Source organism: Pteropus alecto, unplaced genomic scaffold (assembly GCF_000325575.1).
Source record: "Pteropus alecto unplaced genomic scaffold, ASM32557v1 scaffold40, whole genome shotgun sequence".
Taxonomy (NCBI): domain Eukaryota; kingdom Metazoa; phylum Chordata; class Mammalia; order Chiroptera; family Pteropodidae; genus Pteropus; species Pteropus alecto.
This window is the reverse complement of record NW_006431919.1, coordinates 301,069-322,776: the sequence shown is the minus strand read 5'-3', so window position 1 is coordinate 322,776 and position 21,708 is coordinate 301,069. Positions and strand designations below refer to the sequence as shown.

General features: G+C 35.5%; 1 protein-coding gene across 1 annotated transcript in view; it reads right to left on the bottom strand.

Annotated features, from left to right (window-relative positions):
* The window catches only part of SPINK5 (serine peptidase inhibitor, Kazal type 5), a 119,394-nt gene that overhangs the window by 91,738 nt on the left and 5,948 nt on the right, over positions 1–21,708 (bottom strand). The window contains exons 2-3 of the mRNA XM_025043161.1: positions 21,542–21,707; positions 20,315–20,419 (exon numbers count right to left, since the gene is read on the bottom strand). The gene's annotated coding sequence lies outside the window, so the exon portion shown is untranslated. The remainder of the gene's footprint in view (positions 1–20,314; positions 20,420–21,541; position 21,708) is intronic.

Here is a 21,708-nt window from a genome sequence, read left to right as displayed (position 1 = left end):
AAGCCATTTTTGACATCTTTTTATCCAGCCATGTTTAACTGGTCACAACATCTTATCAATTCTACTATTAAAATCCCAAATCTATGCCTGTATTTTTATCTTCATTACTAATGCTTGCATGCTTGCTTGCTTACTTGCTTTGATTCATTCAATATATAACTCTTTCTGACAGTAAATTACATCACCATTCTCCCAATCAATGATGCCAAAAACCTAGAGATGGTCCTTGATTTTTCCACTTCTCTCAACTGTCACATGAAATCCATCATCCGTTTTTGAAGATCCACCTTCTAAGCATCATGAACCAATATGACATTCTCACCACCTTTACTATCATCCTGGGTGAGGCCAACAAGGTCTCTTAACCTAGCTTTTGAAATCTTAAGTAACTGTTCTATTTTCACTCCTAATCCATAACTTCCTTTTCAATTTATTTTTTAAATAGAACCAGATTGTATATTTAAAAAGCATAATAAATGAAGGAAACTGGACTTTGGGTGGTAATCGCACAATAAAATAAATAAATCCCAAACTATAATGTACACCTGAAAATTATATAATTGTATTAACCAATGTTACCCCAATAAACAATAAAAAATAAAACATTAAAAAAATTAAAAAATAAAACATTAAAAAAATAAAAACAACAACAACAACAACAATAATAATAATAATAATCACCACATAGAATATATATACTATGCCAGGCACTGCTTAAATCCTTTACATATGTTAATTAATTTTATCTTCATAATACCTCTATGAGGTCCAAGGCTCAGAGAGCTAAAGTGGGTTGCTTAAGGCCAAAGATCTAAATGAAATTAGGTCATATGTTTTCTTTCTTAGCAACCATCCAACAGATTTGTGTTACATTTATAATTAAACACAAATTGCTTACTATGGCTAATGGCCTGGATGTTTTCATCCTAGCCTAGCTCTTCATCTTCCTAATGTGCTACTCTCACCATTCACTTGCCTCTGATTGCATTACTTTTCCCTCTGATTCCAAGTTATCACATATCTTTCCTACTTAGGGCTTTTATTCTTCTTGGTTTCTTTGCCTGGAAAGTTCTTCTTCTACCTGATTCTTCCCATAATGTACTTCTTATCTCAACCTTCATGTCTCAAATTAAATGTCACCAGTTTCTCTGAAAAATTTATCTGAAGTTAATGCCCTCATTATTTATTTTTTTATCAAAGCACCATTTGAATTTCTTCATGAAATGTCTCATATCTGTAGCTATTTTGTTAGTTCATAATTTCACGTCTATTACTTCCCTTCCAATACATTATAAATTCTACAAGGTCAGGGACCACATCTTTCTGTTCGTTATTGTAGCTTTATACTTGATACAGATATAGGGCAAGGGATGTGCTCAATAATAATCGTTTTATCATTTATTTGATAATTCACATTTTAAAAGCTTACATTATTTCCAGCTATGTTTTAAGTGCTTGAAATACAAAAATAATCAATGTGGTTCGTAAGAATGTACAGTCTTATACAGAAGCAGATAAACTAATAATTACGAAACTATGTGGGAGATGCCATAACATAAAATGGCAATGATGGGAAGAAAACAATTTGGCCTTTTTAGAGGAAACAAAAAAAGCCTTCTGGCGAAGTTAACTTTGGAATTAGATTAGAGGTTCTCAAACGGTTGTGATTTTGCCCCCAAGGGCCATTTGGCAATTCTGGAGACATTTTTGATTGTTACAACTAGAAAGAGGGGGATTGCTACTGATATCAAGTGGGTAGAGATCAGGGATCATTCTGCAATGCACAGAACAACACTCCCAAAACAAAGGATTATCTAGCTCAAAATTTCAATTGTGCCAAGTTGAGAAACCTTGAATTAGATCTTAAAAGATTAATGAGGATTTCCCATTATCTAAATGCTCACAATAGCTTCCTGTCTTCCTGAAAACATTCATTCTACACCCAGTTGATATTAGCTTTCTAAAATATAAACCCGTTTGTATCATGCCCACTTTACAATAGCTTCTGATACTAATATCTAAATGCCAGGATTTTCACAATAAATTTGTGAGGAAGGTATTATTGTTCTCATTTTAGTAAAAAGAAAATTAAGATTTAGAGAAGGTAAGTAACCTATAGGGTCTCACACAGATGGCTTCCTTTTGCCTCTAGAATAAAATCTAAACACCTTGGCATGTCACTTTACTGCACAGTCTGATTGCCACCTTCCTTTCCAGCTTTATTTCATATTAGGATTCCTAATGACAAAGGTTTAATCATGACTAATTCCATTCCAAAAACACTTTGGGAAATGACCGACGGTGGAGCAAGGTACGATGACCATCAAATGGAGAAGGTAACTTAAGACCAAAATATGAGGTAGGCAACTGTATAGACTATAACAGGATTTATTGTAGGGTAGTTACCTACAGGGAAAGGGTTGAAGAGGAAGGTGACCCCAAAAGTCTGTGCAGATAATCTCCACTACTAGTCAGTTGTTACAGTACATATTTTATAGTATAGATGAACTAGTAATAATTGACAAGAAAAAGGGACAAAATAATACAGTAGGAGCCAGGAACCACACCTCCTGATGTCCTTATGATGAATATTGCTTACAATTGACGCCAGTACCTAGTTTGATATTTATCTTGGTTGCTACGCCATTCTGGCCGTTTACTGACAGGAATCCTACGGATTACATTGTATAAGCTTACAGGACATAGCTAATCATTACTATGAGGCTTTGGTATGCTGGCTGAGACCAATTAAGTTAGTCAGAATTAAAGCTTGAACAGAAAGAAAGTGTGAGGGAGTACAAAGATGGAGTCGGTTTTGTTCACATCAACATCTATACAAGAAACAACTTGACAATATCCAACAAAGTTAAACATATATATACCACATAATCAAACAATACAAATTCTAGATGTACGCCCCAGAGATACTTTTGCACCTCTGTGCTGGGAGATATATACAAAAAAATTCAAATGTCTTTTTTTTTTTTTTGGTAAAAAAATCAATACAAATATCCATCAGCAAAAATTTAAATAAACGATTGTATTTTATTCATACAGTGGAATAGTACAGAGCAATAAAAATGTGATATATAGAGAAATAATCGTATCAACATGGACAAAATCTTATACACATAACCTTGATGAATATAATCTTAAGAAAAAATGCATTTAGTAATATCTTTTTGGATATGTTCCCTCAAGCCAGGGAAACAAAAGCAAAAATAAATAAATGGGACTTTATCAAATTAAGAACTTTTGTACCGCAAAGGAAGCCATTTACAAAACAAAAAGACAACCAACTGAATGGGAGAATATATTTGCAAAGAATATATCAATAAGTGGTTGATATCCAAAATAGATAAGGAACTCATATAACCCAAAAATAACAAGAAAAAAATTAAACAATTCAATCAAAAAATAGGCAGAGTACACGAAGAGACACTTCTCCAAAGAAGACATACAGATGGCTAACGGATATGAAAAGATATGGAACATCACGGATAATCAGGAAAGTGCAATTAAAAACTACAGTGAGATATCACATTACATCAATCAGAATGGCTATTATCAAAAACACAATGAATAGCAAATGTTGATGAGGATGTGGAAAAAAGGGAACCCTTACACACTGTTGGTGGGACTACAAATTGGTACAGCCACTATGGAAAACAGTATGGAGAATCTTCAAAAAACTAAAAATAGATTTACCATATAATCTATCAATTCTAATTCTCGATATTTACCCTCCAAAATGAAAAAACTAATTTGAAAAGACAGATGCATCCCTATGTTCATTAGAGTATTATTTATAATAGCCAAGATATGGAAGCAACCTAGGTGTCAAATGATAGATGAATGGATAAAAACAATGTGGTATATATATATATAATGGAATATTACTCAGCCATGAAGAAGAATGAAATCTTGCCATTTGTGACAACATGGTTGGACTTAGAGGGTATTGTGCTACGTGAATATGTCAGACAGAGAAAGACAGATACTATGTGGTTTCATTTATATGTGGGCCTCCCAAAAAACAAAACAAATGAACAAATGAAACAAAACAAAACAGACTCATAGAAACATCAAATTGATGGTTGCCAGAGAGAAGGGGAATGGGGGGAATGGGTGAGAAAGGTGAAGGGGAATATAATCAATAATACTGCGATAAGTCTGCATGATGACAAATGATTAATAGACTAGGTGAGGTGATCACATTATAAGGTACATAGTTTTTTCCTTTGTTTGTTTTTTAGGTGAGACAACCCTTAGTTGACCTCACAGATTGCAAGAATCTTGTCAGCTTACAATCCCTTATTTTTTTTTATTTTTTATGCCTACAGCACCTGGTCTTCCTAGGTGGTCTCCCATCCAAGTACTAACCAGGCTCAACCTGCTTAGCTTCCAAGATAAAGTACATAGATGTTGAGTCACTATATTGTACACCTGAAACTAATATAATATTGTACACCAACTATACTTAAACCTCAAAAAAGAAATAATACAAGTGGTAGGGATATAAATCATGTACAATAACATTTATATGAAGTTCCGAATACAGAAATCTAAACAATTTAGATGACCATTTGCATAAAGCAAACATATTTAAAAAAAAGAAAGGCATTACAAACACCAAATTCAGGCTAGTGGTCATCTTTAGAGGGAAGAGAATATCATGAGATCTAGGAGCTTCAATATATTTGGTAAATATATTTGGTAATATGCTACTTCTTAAGATGAATAGTAGATACATTGTTCTATATAAGCTTGGTGTATGTATATTATTATTATTACTATTACTATAATTAATATTAGATTTATTGTGATCATCATAAAGTATATAAATATCAAATTACTAATATAATTACTAATATAGTAGGTCAACTATACTTTAATAAAAAAATATATATATTTTTTTCTGGTAGAATCTTACTCCTTTAAAAGTACTATGGAAGTTCAGAGGGGGAAACCAAATTCAGGTGGGTAACAAAGGAAGGCCACAAAATGGAAGTGACATTTGAACTAGGTTTTAAGTTTCTTTCTTTTTTTTTTAAAGTTACTGGGGTAACATTGGTGAATACGATTATATAATTTTCAGGTGTACATTATAATTTGACATCTGTATATTTTATTGTGTTTGAGAAGTAGAATCAGAGTCAAAAAAGTGTCATTCTGAGCAGAAGAAGCAGTTTGAACTAAATAAAGCATGGGTAATTCAAGTTCAAGGATTCTAGTGCTGCTGAAGAGAAAATAATTTAGAGAGACCTTTGAATTAATGAGAACTTTCGAATAGCCGAAGAGAGCCACTGAAGATTTGCCCCATTCCTCTCCCTCCTCCCCAAAAAAGGCAAGCTTTGGGAAAAGAATCACACAAAAGCAGAACAAAGTATAGACTGGAATAGAGAGCAGACTATGGTAAAATATGAAAGGATCTGGGTTGAGAAAGTAATTTGACCAAACTAATTAGGCTCCTTTTTATTTCTCCCTCCTCTCTGGTATTATTATATTATTAAATATGGGTTAGTTACCAAAAATCTAAAGCTGTAGATTAACTTGACACAAGACAAGCTCATTTACTAATAGCATGAGAAAAATATGGGAATTTTTAAAGGTGTTACCTCTGAATTTCTAAAAATTAAGTACCATATCTTAAGAAATTAACCTCGATATTTTTTTTTAGCTAAAGCTAATTAATGAAATGAAATTAGTCACACTGAGAAATTGCATTAGCTCCAGTAAACTGCATGTCAACTTGGCAATCACATTACTGAACACCTTTATGTGCTAAAAAGAATAAGTGTAGCTTTGCAAGGTGCTTAAACAACTTTGTAGGAACTATTTATTTGTTTCCATAGCTGGCCTCAGAGTTGGAAGGGTCAAAGACATTCAAAGCCGGAAAAGATGTTAGAGATTATCTGGTTTAATCCCTTTGTTTTACTGATGAGGAGACTGAAGCCTAGAGAGGGGAAGTGGCACTTATCCAAGGTCACCGGACAAGTTATCCATTCATTAAGGTAAATATTTATTGAACTCTTACCTTGTACTAAGTACTGGGTTGGTATCTGAGCCAGGAAAAATTCTAGGTCTCCAGACTCCCAGCTTTGAGATCTTGTGCTACAACATACAATAGCAAATTAATTCACCAGGGACAAATTTCAGTTCATATTTCTATAATTGAGGTCCATGATCCACCAGTATGGGAATTCCGGGCCCAAACTTAGACCTATTAAGTCAGTTCTCTTGAGGAAGAGTTATGAAAAGTGTATTTTAACAAGTTCCCCCAGGCAATTCTTATTAATATGACGTTTGAAAAGCATAGTCCTAAGGGAATGAACAAGAAAAAGCAAGAATTTAGGCTTTTCACTGAATTTAGGGAGGCAAACAGCTAATAGCAGTCAATATATTCTCAGAAGTAGAAAAAAACTGATTCCCCAGTGTAAATTTATATCCCAGAATCTTATCGAGTGATTAACCATTTACCTAGAAGTGTACTTCACCATTTATAGCACTGTCGCATGTAGTATCTCATTTGAGCAAAACAAAACACTGAAATAATATTGGCAGAACTATCTTCTCCTTTTTGCTGTCAGGAGAATATAGCCCCAGAAGGTTAAGTGACTTGCAGGAGGTTCTAGAGCTAAGAGGCAAGGCCAATTCACCGCACTACAATTTCCTCATCTGTCGAAGGAATTGTACTTGATGAAATTCTCTTTATCATGCATGAAAAATGGGACATGTGCTTGTTACTGCCTATCTACGTGGTTTAATTCATTGCAGAGTCAAAGTCTCTTAAGGAAGCAGAGGAAAAACAAAGGCCAAACATCTCTTACCAAACCAAGATGCTGAAACTACCTTAGAGAAGAGTATCACCTGACAATCCAATCTTTGGTGCTTCAGGAACTTACTCCCATGATTGCTATCTACCTATGTAAATCCTCTTTCCAGTAGATGCTTCCTTGCAGGTGTCTGCATGACATCACAGATCTGCTTCAAACATTGCCAACTGTACTCATTCTCCTTGGAAGAAACTTGTCCTCATTCCTTCTGCTAACACTAATATTATCTTACATAAGTTTAGCGTTTTGTGGTTTTTAAAAAAGGTCTTTGAAGACTTTTCATCGGATCCCAGTTAGTTCTTGGTTGCTATGATCTCCTAATAGGTGTTAAGACTTCTGGGCTTCTGATTTAGATCTATTCCAGCCTGGTACCCCAGCATTCCCCATGAGGCACTCTTCTTAATATTCTTCTTCAGTCCTTGGGGTCAACACAGCTAACTTGACTTCTGTTTGGCCCCTAGTCTTATTTATAAACAGCAATATAGTTTACTATATCCAGAAGATTGTTAAGAGATTTATATGTATTATAATACTGTAGAAAAAATATTATTACTTTCATGTTACAGATAAGTGAACTGAGGCTCAGTGACGTGAAATACTTAAGTTCACAGCTAGTAAGTATAAGATTTGAAATCAGGTCTGTTAAAATATAAGAGCCATATTCTTAACTAGTCAGCTACAACCTGCCTCTCACCATATCCTTCTTATAAATACTGAACTGTGTTGGCTGGCCTAAAATTCCTAACTGCACCATCTACAGCTGAGTCCCTGCCCACCACTATCCCATCCAAGTGGGTGGATGAAGTTTCAGGTTCCAGCCTCTCCTGGTCATTAAATCCCACTGAAGTTAACCAGGCTCTGCTTTGAATTATAAGACATGTCATCTATTTTGTCCTCCCAAAATGTCTGTGAAATTGATAACTACATAGATCACAAGTCCCACTGTCTAGATGAGAATGGCTAAGGCACAGATAATTACCTTGACTAGTCTGGGTTTAGTATCATTAGCAAGTGGCAAAACTATGACCTGACCCAAGTTTTCTGACTCAAACACCGAAGCACTGTACATTAAATTCCTCTCAAATGCATTTAAGTTAGGCAAGGAATATGGAAACAATATGCACAGAGCCTAATCCATCACGACATTGAAGTACATAGAATTTCAGTTCTGTATGATTGCTTGAGGCTAAAAGGTTATCAACCTCTTCATCCTAACTCACCACCTCTTTAACCCATGTGTTAGAAGAATATTCCATTTCGTAGATGAAGCAGTCACATTCAGTGATCCAGAGTCTATCACCCAGTAGATTTGAATGAAATTACATATAATGGAAAGAGAGGAGCAAGGAATGAAGTAACAGTGCAGTGAGTAAGATGCCTGGGTCAGTCTGGACAGGAATCAGGAAAGAAAAATTTCTATTAATTGGATTGAAAGTTTACCATGGTAAAATGAATTTTCCTCCATGGGTAGCCTAGGTTTGCCAAACTAGTTTGGTTGAGCCATGTCAATACAAGAAGTAGGAACAATCAACACCACTGAAAATGATTCAATAAATATGGAGGCTTCTATTCGACCTTTGCCATTTTTTATTGGAAAAATCATATGAGGACAAGAAAGCTCTAGAAGCCATTCATTCTGTGCCCTTGTTTGAGGACACAACCACCTTCATTCAGCTCCTCAGTGTGGTACAGAACCTTTGAGTTGAAAGGGCCTCAACGGTCATCTCTTGTCACTTCCTCATGTTACAGATGATGCAACTGACGCACAGAAAGAATAAGTGACTTGCCCAAGGTCACACGGTGAGTCACTGTTAAAGCTGGGGCATCAGCACCCAGTGTATTGTTTCTTCCTCTCAAGAGTTGTATAACTGGAGTTTTTCTTGCTATTACTTCATATTTTATTTTATTAGCATGACATGAAACCTGAACACATATGAGCTAGAAGAAATGAAAGCAAGATACTAGGATGATCATTGTGTTTTTCAGTACTGTGAACGTTTACTTTTGGTGAGAGAGGCTAGTGAAAAATTGACATATCCCATTGGCTACAGTAAATATATTTGTATTTTCTTTTTGTTTTTTGTTTTTTGTTTGGAGTGTAAAATAATGAACTTATCCACTAAGTAATCAAATGCAGAATTAGATTAAATCATTTTGCAATCCCTGGAAACAGCTGAGACTCTACGATCCTGGACTCTGACTCCAACAATATCAATCGAAATTCCAACTCAAACCCTGACTAGCTTTGCAATCTTAGATAAATCAGTTTAATCTTTCTGAATTTCAGTTTCTTCCTTCACATGAAAAGACTCAATCCCTATCTAAGCCTCAGGCTTACAAGAAAAATATGAGATATTATATTTAGCAAAAATATGAGATATTATATTATATATGTATTATTAGTATTGATATTAGTCTATAATTACAAAAATTCCAGGTGCTATATGTATGTATGTACATACCTGTACATATGTATGGATTCATGCAGGTATGTATGTATAAATTTATATATTCATATATATTTCTGCTTTAGCTCTCTGCGCCTAGTTGTACCTGCTGTACCCTCTTATCAGGTATGGTAGGGAGTACCATACTTGCCCTAATTTACTTCCTATGAACAGTCATCTCCTTCCCCTTCCTCCTGTATACATCTGCCAAGGTTCACACACCCAACATTCCTGCCATTGCACCTCCCAGGCCAATGGTTATTAAGGCTTAGTATTCTATTTTTTAGAATTCTGCTTTGTGATTTAGAGTTACCTTTAAAAAACTAAATGCTTTGCTTTTGTTTTTGTTTATTTTTTCCCAGACCTGCCAGGATTTTCTGTAGAACATGTGCATCTTTCCCTTATAGGATTCAAATACAGTCCTAGAAATAAAACCTGTGGATGAGAAGTCTTTGAACTAAGGATATTGTCATTTTACTGAGTCTAAAATTTATAGACGAGGTGGGAAAAATCAGCTATAAACCTCTGGAGTTCAAAATTTGATGAAGCGACATTTCATTCTGAAATATTAGCACTGGTAGTTACAAAATAGTCATGGGAATATAAAGTACAGCAAAGAGAATACAGTCAATAATACTGCAATAACTATGTATGATCTCAGGTGGGTACTAGACTAATTGGGGGGATCACTTTGTAAATTACATAAATGTCTAATCTCTATGCTGTACACCTGAAATATAAAAAATATTAAAAGTCAATTATAATTGAAAAATAAAAAAATAATAATTTTTAAAAGAAATTTTAAAAATCCCCTTATGGTTCAAACCAAGAAGAAGACGAAGAAGAGGAGGAGGAGGAGGAGGAGGAGGAAGGGGAGGAGGAAGAGGAAGCAAAGAAAGAAAGAAAAAATAGAAAACTGGTAAAACTGAAAAGGGAAAGTTCCTTAAATTACAACCTGGAAAGCTGTGGCAAAGAACCAATCTGGACATGTATGGGAGTTAGAGAGTGTGCCGAATGAATAAATTATTAGCTTTAGCAACAAAATCACCTCTTGTCTGTGGAATTTTTTTTTTTTTTTTCATTTACAAAGCCCTCTTATTTGCTGCATCTCATTTCATCCTCAAAACAACACTGCCAGGGAGGCATTTTACAGACAGATATCTAAAGTTTGGTGAGATTAAGTATTTTGCCTGAGTTCCCAGTATAGAGACTGGAGAAGTCTAGACCGCTAGTTAAGAACTTTTTCTGAAACATGAATTTTATTTCCCAAGACTGAATATCAGTTGTTTCATTGCTCTTTGATGTTCTCAGAGAAGTCTATTTTGATCATCAAACAATTTTCAGGATTTCACAAATCAGAAGTAGTACTTCATTTACACAGTGTGGCAACAACACCTACTGCGCCTGTGGACTCCTCGGCAGCTGGCAAAACCTCAGGGACCCCTCCTCACTACAGAAACGATTCCCTTTCCTGGGAACCACAATGTTCACAGTTTGCAAAGTGGCCTATTTGAAAGGAGCCCATCTCAATTACAAGAACTTACTTGGAAAGGGAGCCATTATTTCCATAACAGGAAGTCCAGAGGTGGAGGAGGCTGCAAGCCTGGGTGACTCACTGGCACGGTTTGCATCATCCTCGGACAGGCTGCCAACCAAGTGCAGCAGTTCCCGGCTCTGAGCCAGAGGAGAAAAGGTACATCTCTTCTTCAGGCATCCTTGAAGGCGAGAGGAACTTTTTCCAGAAGCCCACGACATTGTCTGGCATATAGTTCAGTTCATTCCTGAGCTAATTACTGGCAAGGGGAATAGTATTTGCCTCACAGCAATCAGGCTCAGCTGGAGCTATGGGACAAGTCAGCTCCTCTAGAGACACAGGGCCTTTGGAGGAGATGAATGGAAAATGAAATCAGCTTTCTGTTAGGACAGTAGAATACTGAGTAAGGAAACGACATACTCACTAGAGGCCAACACACGGGTTTATCTGCAATTTGGAAACAGGATCCACATGAAAGAATGCTCCAGTGGAAGTCCTAAGACTAGATGATAGAATTTGCTTTATAAATTCCTTTGAAATTGAAGCCAATACCTGACATTTTAGAGTGACAATACAATAAATACCTTTCCACAGTTTTTAACTTAAATGACAGGATAATATGGTCATCTATAAAGGATGCAAGAATTACAATAACAGCACACTGTTTGCAGTAATTTATTCACAAAGTTCACTAATCAATTTAACAGTCACTGAGCAAGTGCTACATGCCAGGTAGTATTCTAGACAGTGAGTATGCCAATCTAAATTCATCAATATATGTGTGTGTTGAGGGGTGGGAGGGAGACAGACAAGCAACATTTTCTTCCTATTCTATATAGAGTAGAATGGGAAGATGGTCCAACACACTGGGTCAAAATTAATGAATGGAGATATATATATGAGAAATCATGAATAAATACAATAAATGAACATGTGCATACTTTCATCTTAGCAACAGTAGAATGGAGAGTCTTTATTGTTGACCCCATTATGTAGAAGTGACTTCAGCACCCTAAGTATTATAGACATTATATTCCAGTTGAAAAATGGAATTGCATAAAGACATAGATAGGTAGCATGGCTAGTTTCCCAAGTACAGCTCTAACAAGACCAGCAGGGCTGACAGCTAACTAACTACAAGCTATATTTGCTGAAGATGCGATAGAGAACTCTCTATAAGACTCTGATCATTTAAAAATGGAACCCAAAGCTTAGTTAAAAATTAATAATAATAAATATGACCCCTCGTATTAAGTACTGAAATACCTTACAAATACAATCTTAATTAATCCTCAGAATGTCCCTAAGGTAGGTATTGTATTATTTATTATTATTATTATTATTATTATTATTATCATCATCATTATTATTATTATTACTTATTGTTATTGCTACCATTTTACAGATGAAGAAACTGAAACGCAGAGGAGATTAAGCAATTTGCCCCAGATATATAAGTAATGACAGATGAAAGAACTAAGCCCAGACTTTTTTGTCTCCAAAGCCTATACTTTTAATGATTCAACTAGTGTTTCTCAAAATGTGGTCCGTGGTCTATCTACATTAAAATCACCTCAGATGCTTGTTAAAAATGCAAACTCCATAGCTCTACTCAGGCCCTCTGAATCAGTATCTTTGAGATGGAGCCAAAAAATGTGCATTTTACTAAGTTTTTTGCCTACTGCCTCTTAACACATTGCTAAGCTACTCTACCTTCTGACGTTTAAGATACCATTATGGGGAAAAGATGAAACTCTTTCTAATAAGCACACAGGAGCAAAGACCCTCTGAAGGTCATCCTATCTAGAAAGCTTTGTTGAATAGATAGGGAAACTCACCAACCAGAAGTATAGATTCTAAGTTTTATGTAACAATTTAGAGAATATGGGGGAAAAAAAAACCTCTAAAGTTTATCTAATCTAACCTTCTCCACATCCCACCACCTGAGGCTTAAATTTCTTCTGAAGGAATTTTTAACTTTTATGGTTTTAACCTTTATGGTTTGTAGCCTTTAATAATTTCTTAAACTATATTATTAAATGCTTTTACTAATCTCAAACTAAAATTTAGTATACATTTTGATTATGATACAGGCAATAGTGTAAGCAGTAGAAACAGTATTATGACTTTGTCACCAATAGAAATCACCAATATTTTCACATCATATTACTTGAAATATTCATATTCTTCACTACTTAGAAACTATGGTAACTATTAGCATATTAAAGAAGGTAATGTATTAATAGATCACAAATTTGTAATATGTCGATAACTGCATTTCAACATAATTGGTTTCCTTGTAATCCTAAGCATTTTATGTTATGCGTTTACAAGCATTCTGAGGAAAAACCACAGGCACTACCACACCTTCACAGGTGTCCACAGCACACACAAAAGGTGTAAGAACCCTGCTCTACAGCCTGGCCAGAACGTGGCCCTATAGTCTGCTTGCATACCTCTAGGAGAGTTCCCATCTCCAAAGATAATCATTCCAGCCCAGAGTCCAGGTGGTTTTTTAAAATCATAGGAAACATATTTCAGTTGATGGTTGCAGAAATAGAAACCACTGTGCTAAACCAAATTTCAAAAAAATATAGACTAATTCTGATACATACCTTGCAAAAGTATCTGAGTTACCAGCCAAGAAAAATATTAACATAGGTGATGGAATTTCCAAAATTTAAATCATCCAGTAAATAAATGTAGTGGGATTTCATTCTGTTTCATACTCTGTCTACAGGCCACTTTCTTATTTACTAAGTCAGAAGTAATGCCTTATCTATCGCTTGCCTTGCTGAAAAAAACAGTTTTCAATTATTTTAACTAATCCATCCTCTCTGCACAAAACATATAACTAATTAAATAAATTATTTTTCATTTTTTTCAGCAAATGTTTTTGCCTCTTCAGAATTAGGAGGCAGTTACCTAATCCATGGTATAACAAAGGACCAGAGAAGTTAGATAGACAGATATAAGACGTCCTTGCTTCCAATTTCAGGCTCTCTCTAGCACACAGGGCCAGAGCTGAGGATTATGAGAATGGTAGAGAGAGGAAAGGGAAGAGATGGAACTGGGGAAAGTAAAGAAGACTGAATTAATAATTTGCTTTTAACAAGGTATATAATTTCAGGTTCAACGTTTGAGCTCAGGAGGGCTGGTTAAGAGGCTACCTCTGGTCTTGTCATTGCTCTCTCTTGATCCGTTCCCCTACATAGCCGGTGGCACAATCTTCCTAATGGAAAGACGAAACCATGCCATATTCAGATTCAATATCTTTCAGAGCCTTTGAGATGAAGTCAGAACTTGGAGGTCTACCTTGATCTGAGTACTGCTTGCTTCGGGTGTGCTAGAACTGGCTCCTGCTGTCCTTTGAGAAATAATTGTTAAATACGCAGGAATTTTGCAAGTCGGTTGATAAACTGTTGGTAGTTTGAATTAGGCCATAATGGTAATATTTACATTGCAGAAATTGGCAAAAATTACAAATAAAGGCCTTTTTTTGAGAAGATTTATCAACGCACCATTGCTCCATATCACATGTCACTTAACCACATCCTCTTACTTTTCAGCCATGCTGAACAATTTTTTATTCCCCAAGAAGTCATGCTATTCCTTTGCCTAGAATGCTATTTTCCTTCTCTGACCCAACTCTTATGAATCTTTCAAATGTCAGTTTTTGTATTACTTTCTTCCTGACTTTCACTCCTCATCCCTTAAAGTCTGGGTGAGATGTCTCACCTATGCCCCCTTGTAACACACCATGCTTTCCATTCCCAAAACAGTACTGTAATTGGCCTATTACTGGTCAGACTATGGCACTTGATTCAAGTGATTTAGGTGCAGGAACTCATCATATTCTTTATTTTAATCCCATTCTCTACCATGTGTCTGATATCCAGTAAAGGGTCCATATTTGGCAAATGAGATAAATGACTAGAGTTAAGAAAGTCTCAGGGGACAAAAAATCCTTGAAAAATAAGACTTTTAACTTATCTATATACAAAGGTGTGATATCAGAAATTGGGGAAATTATTTTCAAACCAGAAAAGAACTTAAGAAACAAAAAACACAAAACCAGGGTCTTAAGAGAAATTATTCTAAGTTTATTTATGGGTCTAGCCGAAGGACAACAAATAGTTGTCCAGATGACACTACTACCAATTATCAAGGGCTGAGAACTTCCCTGCTTGACTCCTGCACCCTTTTCTGCTGAGCCTAGGAGATTCTTCCATGCCAAGGCTATCGTCATCAATCAAAGCAGGCATTTAAATTGAAACTCATTTGACAATCCAAAGGAGGTCATGAGACACAATGACAACCATCTTCCTCCCAGAAGCCTTTCTGCCCTACTTTTAAGTGTCTCACCACCTTATTGCCTTCTGGTGTCAGGTTTAAAACCGAGAGAAGTAAAAAGGAGAAGGAAGAGGAAGTAAGGAAGCTGCGTGGGAGGGGGAAATTTAAAAAGAGGAGGTTAGGGACGGCCATCTGCAATCTGTTCTCACATTCCGCCTCCTCCCCTTTCTTTCCTTTCCTTGAGTTTCTCCTTTCTCCTAATTCTCGCTGCGATTGTTCACCCATCTGCCCACCTCATTCCTCTTTTGATTCTTTGTTTATCCCTCTCTTTTCACTCTGCAGCAACTTCTTATTTCTTCCCGACTCCCTTATCTGAGCTCTCCATCTCCCTTTCTCCTGTCACCCTTTCTTCCTCAACTTTTCTTTCTCTTACATTTCTTCCTGCCTTTTAACAGGTTCCATAATCTCTCCCTCTGAATTTTCTTCTGATTTCTTCAGTCTCATTTTCATCTCTCTTTTTCTTAAGTGGAGTCTGGAAAAAATTAACTTTTTCGTGACCACTGTTTTCTTCCTCTTTTCCTGGTCTTCTACTTATCTTTCCAGTTTCATTTTCTGTACCACTTACTTCCTGACATCATTTCCTTCTGACCCTCAATTTCCAAAAGAACAGAAAGAAATGACTTTAGAGTACTTTTTTTCTAATAGACCTTTCAACTAAATATCAAAATATTTTATCTAAAGGCAGTCGATTAAAAAAATTGTATCACACACACAGTAATATAACCCTGAATATTATTTTCCAACTGGCTTTATAAATCTTACATAAGTTCTAAATGGATAACTTGTCAACTGTAGTTCTATGACCAAAAAAAAAAAAAGTAATCTTGTCATTTCTTGAGAACTTATTATGTACACATTGCTCAATATCTCAATGTATTACTCAAGTTCTAAAGCCTTTGCTTTTCCTATCTAACCCTACACAATCTGATTTCTAAAGGTACTTCATGGGAAACTTTGCTTTTAGATGAGCACAGGATAATTGGATCATTTACATTTTTACTGCCCTGTTAATGAACATTAAATGCCTGTACGTCTCAGATGGAAAAATTAGGCATGGCCTCCTAGAGGCCTTAGAGTGGTTGTCTCAATGACTGTCGATGCCTTATCTCTCACTGACTTAGAAATATAAAAATGCAATGGTGTCTCTTAAAATGTGGAATACAAAAATTCTATGTTAAAGTGCAAGTAAGTGTCACTACTAGGAAGAGACAGGCAGCAATCGTCAACATGTTCTGCAGAGGGTGAGGAAGCTTGGTTAACCTCGCATTTAGTAGAGAGGCATCTGTTTCCTTAAAATCTGTCATTCCAGTGACTGGCTGAATGCAAAAACAAGCTTAGAGCTAACGAACAAAACAAAATTCAGCAAAGCCCCAAGTATCAGACTAGAAAAAGTTGAAAACATTCTACAGAGAACTCTCTTATTTCCACCAAAAACTTACTGTAGGCTGCGGAAGAGCAAGTAGGAAACGTTAAGTTTAAGTTCACCTCTATACAAGGAGACATTATGTAGTTAATGAGTTATAATTAAGAATATGAGCTTTAGATATAAACAGACCTGGGTGTAAATTGGTACTCTGAAACTTACTACATGTGCTATAAGCTAGTAAAAACATCTGCATATTGGGTTGCTATGAGGAGTAAACAGAGGTAGCTCATAAAGGTAAGGCAACATAAGAAATATTCGATAATATTAATTATGAGATCCAGAGAAGGAAAAGGGATTTCCCAAAGTCACAAACTAGGCCAAGAGCAAAATTAAGACCAGATCACCAGCAAATGAATTTTTACGCCAATGCTGTTTCAACTCACTGAGATCATAAAAAAATGGTCTATGGGTCAAATTTGGCTTACTGTCTCATTTTGTAAATAAAGTTTTATTGGAACACAACCACACTCATTTTTTTAAGTATTGCCTATGGTTACTTTGGTGCCCAGATGGCAGAGTTGAGTAGTTGCAATCTGCGGAGCCAAAAATATTTACTAAAAACCCTTTACAAACAAGTTTTTGAACCTTGTGGCTGGGACTAGACTTAAAGTCTTAGGGAGACTGACCAAATAAACTCACTATAATTCTTTGTATGTCCTTGGGTGTCTTACTCAAAAAGGCAAAAATTTCCTAGTGAAATCTGACCTTCCCAGGTCTTAGTCTTGGTAGTTTAAAACAAAAACAAAACAATTTCCGTAGAAGGAAGGTAATTTGTTCCCTGTGATGAAGACTTCAGATTCAGAAGGTTGTTCAGAATCGAAATCTTTATTTATCTTGGCCTTCCAGTTCCACTTAAATCTCAAATCTCTACCCTACTTTGCTTTCCACTAACTTGAAAATCTCTAATGCATACAAAATTGCTAGGTAACCCCTTCCCCCATGTTGCTATGTTTTCTTAATCAGAGTCAAGGAATGCTGGTACTAAATCTGTCCTTAGCTCTCTCTTGCCACAGATGAAAGAACTGATGCCTAGACAGGGAAGGTGCCTTAGCCATACATTCCATGTACAGTGCCTTTTTCATTAAAAGAAAACTACACCCCACGATTAACTCGATGTTGCTCAACTATTTAGAGTTTCTGTGGTGGCAAATCAGACAACAGATTTAGAATTTTAAATTAAGAACTTAAAAAAAATGTTCATTGGTTTTTTTTTTTTAGCATTTTATTTCATTTTATTATTAGTTTCAAGTATACAGTACATGGGTTAGACATTTATATAATTTATGAAATGATCCCCCCGATTACTCTATCACCCACCTGGTGCTACACGCAGACATTACATTACTGCAGACTACATTCCCTAGGCCATGCTCCCCATCCCGTGACCATCTCTCAACTACTAATTTGTACTTCTTTACCTGTTCCCTAGGCCATGCTCCCCATCCCCATGACCATCTCGCAACTACTAATTTGTACTTCTTTACCCCTTCACCCTTTTCTCCCAGTCCCCCAAACCCCTCCCCTCCGGCTGTCACCAGGTTGTCCTCTGTATTTGTGAGTCTGTTTTTGAATAGTTTGTTTTTTTTGTTCTTTAGATTCCACATATTAGTGAAATCACATGGTAATTACCTTTCTCTGTCTGACTTACTTCTCTCAGCACAATAACCTCTAGGTCCATGCATATCATTGCAAGTGGTAGGATTTTTTTTTTTATGACTGAGTAATATTCCATTGTATATATATATATGAACCATAACTTCTTTATCAAATTGTCTGTTGATAAGCATCCTTTATTATATTTTTTAAACTGCTTTGTTGGGAGGAAGAAAATCAGTAGTCACCACCGTGGGATGAGAACATACCACCTCATCCCAGTTTAAAATATCAAAGTTAAAGATGTACTATCATATACAATTATAATTTAAGTACTTCTCTGAGATTGTCTTTTTGCCAAGAGATGAGAAGAAGCCTTAATGCACTCAGAGAAAGCCTTAATAACTCAGACCTCATGTCATTGAGAAGAGGAAGGAAAAGGTGGACCATGTAGCCTTAAGTAGCAAAGTCCAAAGACTTACTTGGAAAGCGTGCAACAATATACATTCGAAAGAAAATGTGAACTTATCTGGCTAAAAATACATGATCTACAAAAGGGTCACGTTATTTATTAAGGATGTCTTTAGTTGAGACATTAAACTCCAGCCCCTCAACTACCTCCACTCCCATCATTGACATAAGGCGCTGTCATATTCTGCAGGGCTAATGGGCTGATTCCTCATCTTTGGTTCCCCAGTCTGTGGACAGACACAATCAACATATTTGCATCTATATGCCCACAAAGCTGTAAATGTTAGAGTTATGGTGTAATTGTTTACCATCCCTGTAAGAGACAATTGGAGGAGATGGACATAGTGAGAAGTAAGGGTGAAAGCTGGCCTTTGATGCTATTAGCTTTTGTCACCAAACCTTTATTTGCAGTACTGTGAGGTCTGCTGTAGAAGCCACTGAGTATAACTGTTTCCTCTAGATTAAAATTGTCTCAGGCACTAAGATCTTAGAGGTTACCTTTTAATCAATTACATTAGCTTGCAAATTTTGTTATTCCATTTATGTTCATAAACTTCATTTCCTTTTCAAGTATTTTAATTGATTGATTTGATAAATAAGTACTCTTTCAGTATCAATGAATTTTTATAAATTTAGTAAAATTGACAGACTTACTGTCTTTGATACTGCAACACTGATAATAACAGAGCAAGCTCTAAACCTGAAGAGATAAGTGTAAATTGATTACTTGATTAACCGTTTCAAATCTATTTACAAAGTTGTTATTTCAATAACTAAATTCCTTTGTTTATTATAATTATATAAAATTAGATATGTGTAGCCTTTATCTGTCTTTGAGATATAATTTGACATACCCTAAATATTTAAAATGAACAATTTCATAATTTCAGACATACGTTTGTTTACACATTTGAAACCATCACCACGATCAACAAAATGAACATGTCCATCTCTCCTCAAATTTTCTCACGCCCCTTTATAAAGAATTCTCAAAATTTAACAATAACAATAGGATTTTAAGCCAAACTGAAAAATAGGCAAAAGATTTGAACAGGTACTTGACTGAAACCAAACAAATAGCACATAAGCACATGAAAAGATGCTTGATATCATTAATAATTAGGGAAATGAAAAGTACCACTACAACAGATGCTATTACATAGCTAATAGAATGGCTATAATTAAAAAGACTAACCATATTGAGTGTTGTAGAAGATATGAAGGAATTGGAACTCTCATACACAGCTGGTAGCACTGCAGAGTGGACAAATCACTTTGGAAAAAAATAATTTAGCGGTTTCTTTAAATAGTTAAGCATATACCTACTGTTCGATCCAGCCAATCTGCTCCTAGGTATTAAATGAAGAGAAATGAAAGTGTACAGGCATACCTCATTTTACTGTGCTTTGCTTCATTGCACTTCACAGATATTGCATTTTTTACAAATTGAAGGTAAGACCCTACACCAGCAAAAAGATCATGACTTGCTAAAGGCTAAGATCAAGGTTAGTGTTTTTTAGGAACGAAGTGTTTTTTAATTAAGGTATGCACGCTGTTTTATTAACATAATGCTACTGCACACTTAACAGACTACAGTGTAGTGTAAATATAACTTTTATATGCATTGAGAAACCAAAAAATCTGTATGACTCACTTTATTGCAATGTTCACTTTGTTGCTCTGGTCTGGAACCAATGCCTCCAAGGTATGCCTGTATTTTTATGTAAAGACTTGTACTGGAAAGCTTGAAGCAGTTTCACTGTAATAGACAAATACTGGAATCAACTCAAATGTCTGTCAACAGGTGAATGGACAAACACATAGTGTTATATCCATATAACAGGATACTACTCAGTAATAAAAAACAAATGAACTATTTGTTTTTTTGCAATGATAGGAGTGAATCTCAAAATAATCATGCTAAGGGAAAGAAACTAGACAAAAAATTACCTACTGTATGATCTTTTGTAAAACTCAAGAAAATGCAAACTAGTATGCACAGAAATACCTCAGAGATACTGCAGGTTAGTCACTTAGTAGCCGTCTCAGTTATCAGATGGATTGTTGCGGTATCCCAGTGCTTGTGTTCAAATAACTCTTATTTAACTTAATAATGTCCCCTAAGCCATTCACATAACTTTTATTACAGTATATTGTTATAATTATTCTCTTTTATTATTAATTATTATTGATAATCTCTTACTGTGCCTAATTTATAAATTAAACTTTATCACAGGCATGTATATATAGGAAAAGATATAGTATATACAGGGTTTGGTAGAATCCATGATTTCAGGAATCTACTGGGGTACTTGGAATGTATCCCCTGCAGATAATGGGGGACTACTGGATATATATAATTTATATGTATATGTATGTATATATAATTCATTGATTATAATGGCACATTTGCCTGATTTTTTAAATTAAAGTTTTCACAGATACCTTATGCTTACAGTGGACCAATTCTAACTATATTCTCACTCTCCAAGGGTGCAATTCATTTTCCTCTCTGGCAGAGAAACTGTCTTTTTTTACTTCTCAGCATAGCAGAGGGGATAATGCTCCATAAATATTACTACAAGCAGAGGGAAAGGAAGAATTTGTGCACAGGTAGTGAGAAGCTGACAAATTGAAGAAACGAACACATTTAGTTATGGCCGAATGTAGGGCGTGGAAAGGGGAGTGGTATAAGATATGTAATAGCAAGCTTATACGCATTTCTGGAAAATCCTGCTGGGTATGAGTTCCACTAGCAAGCTCTATTGCCTCACTTGATTAGTATTTACTGATCTTTCAATTCACTTTGTAATTAAAAGTTTCACCTTCATCTTTAGGATGGATGAGGGTTTTAAAATAGTTCACAGTAATCTTCACTTACCTGTCATCAAAAGTAGAGTACTCAAAGAAAGGATGGCCTTCTGTTTTTGTGTGGTTATTTGCTTTTTGATTCAGGGTTAGTGTATACTGATGAAGAAACATGCCTCTCTTTCATACTGTCCTCCAGTTTCTCGCATCTATCATGTCATAGTCTTTCCTTTCATTCAC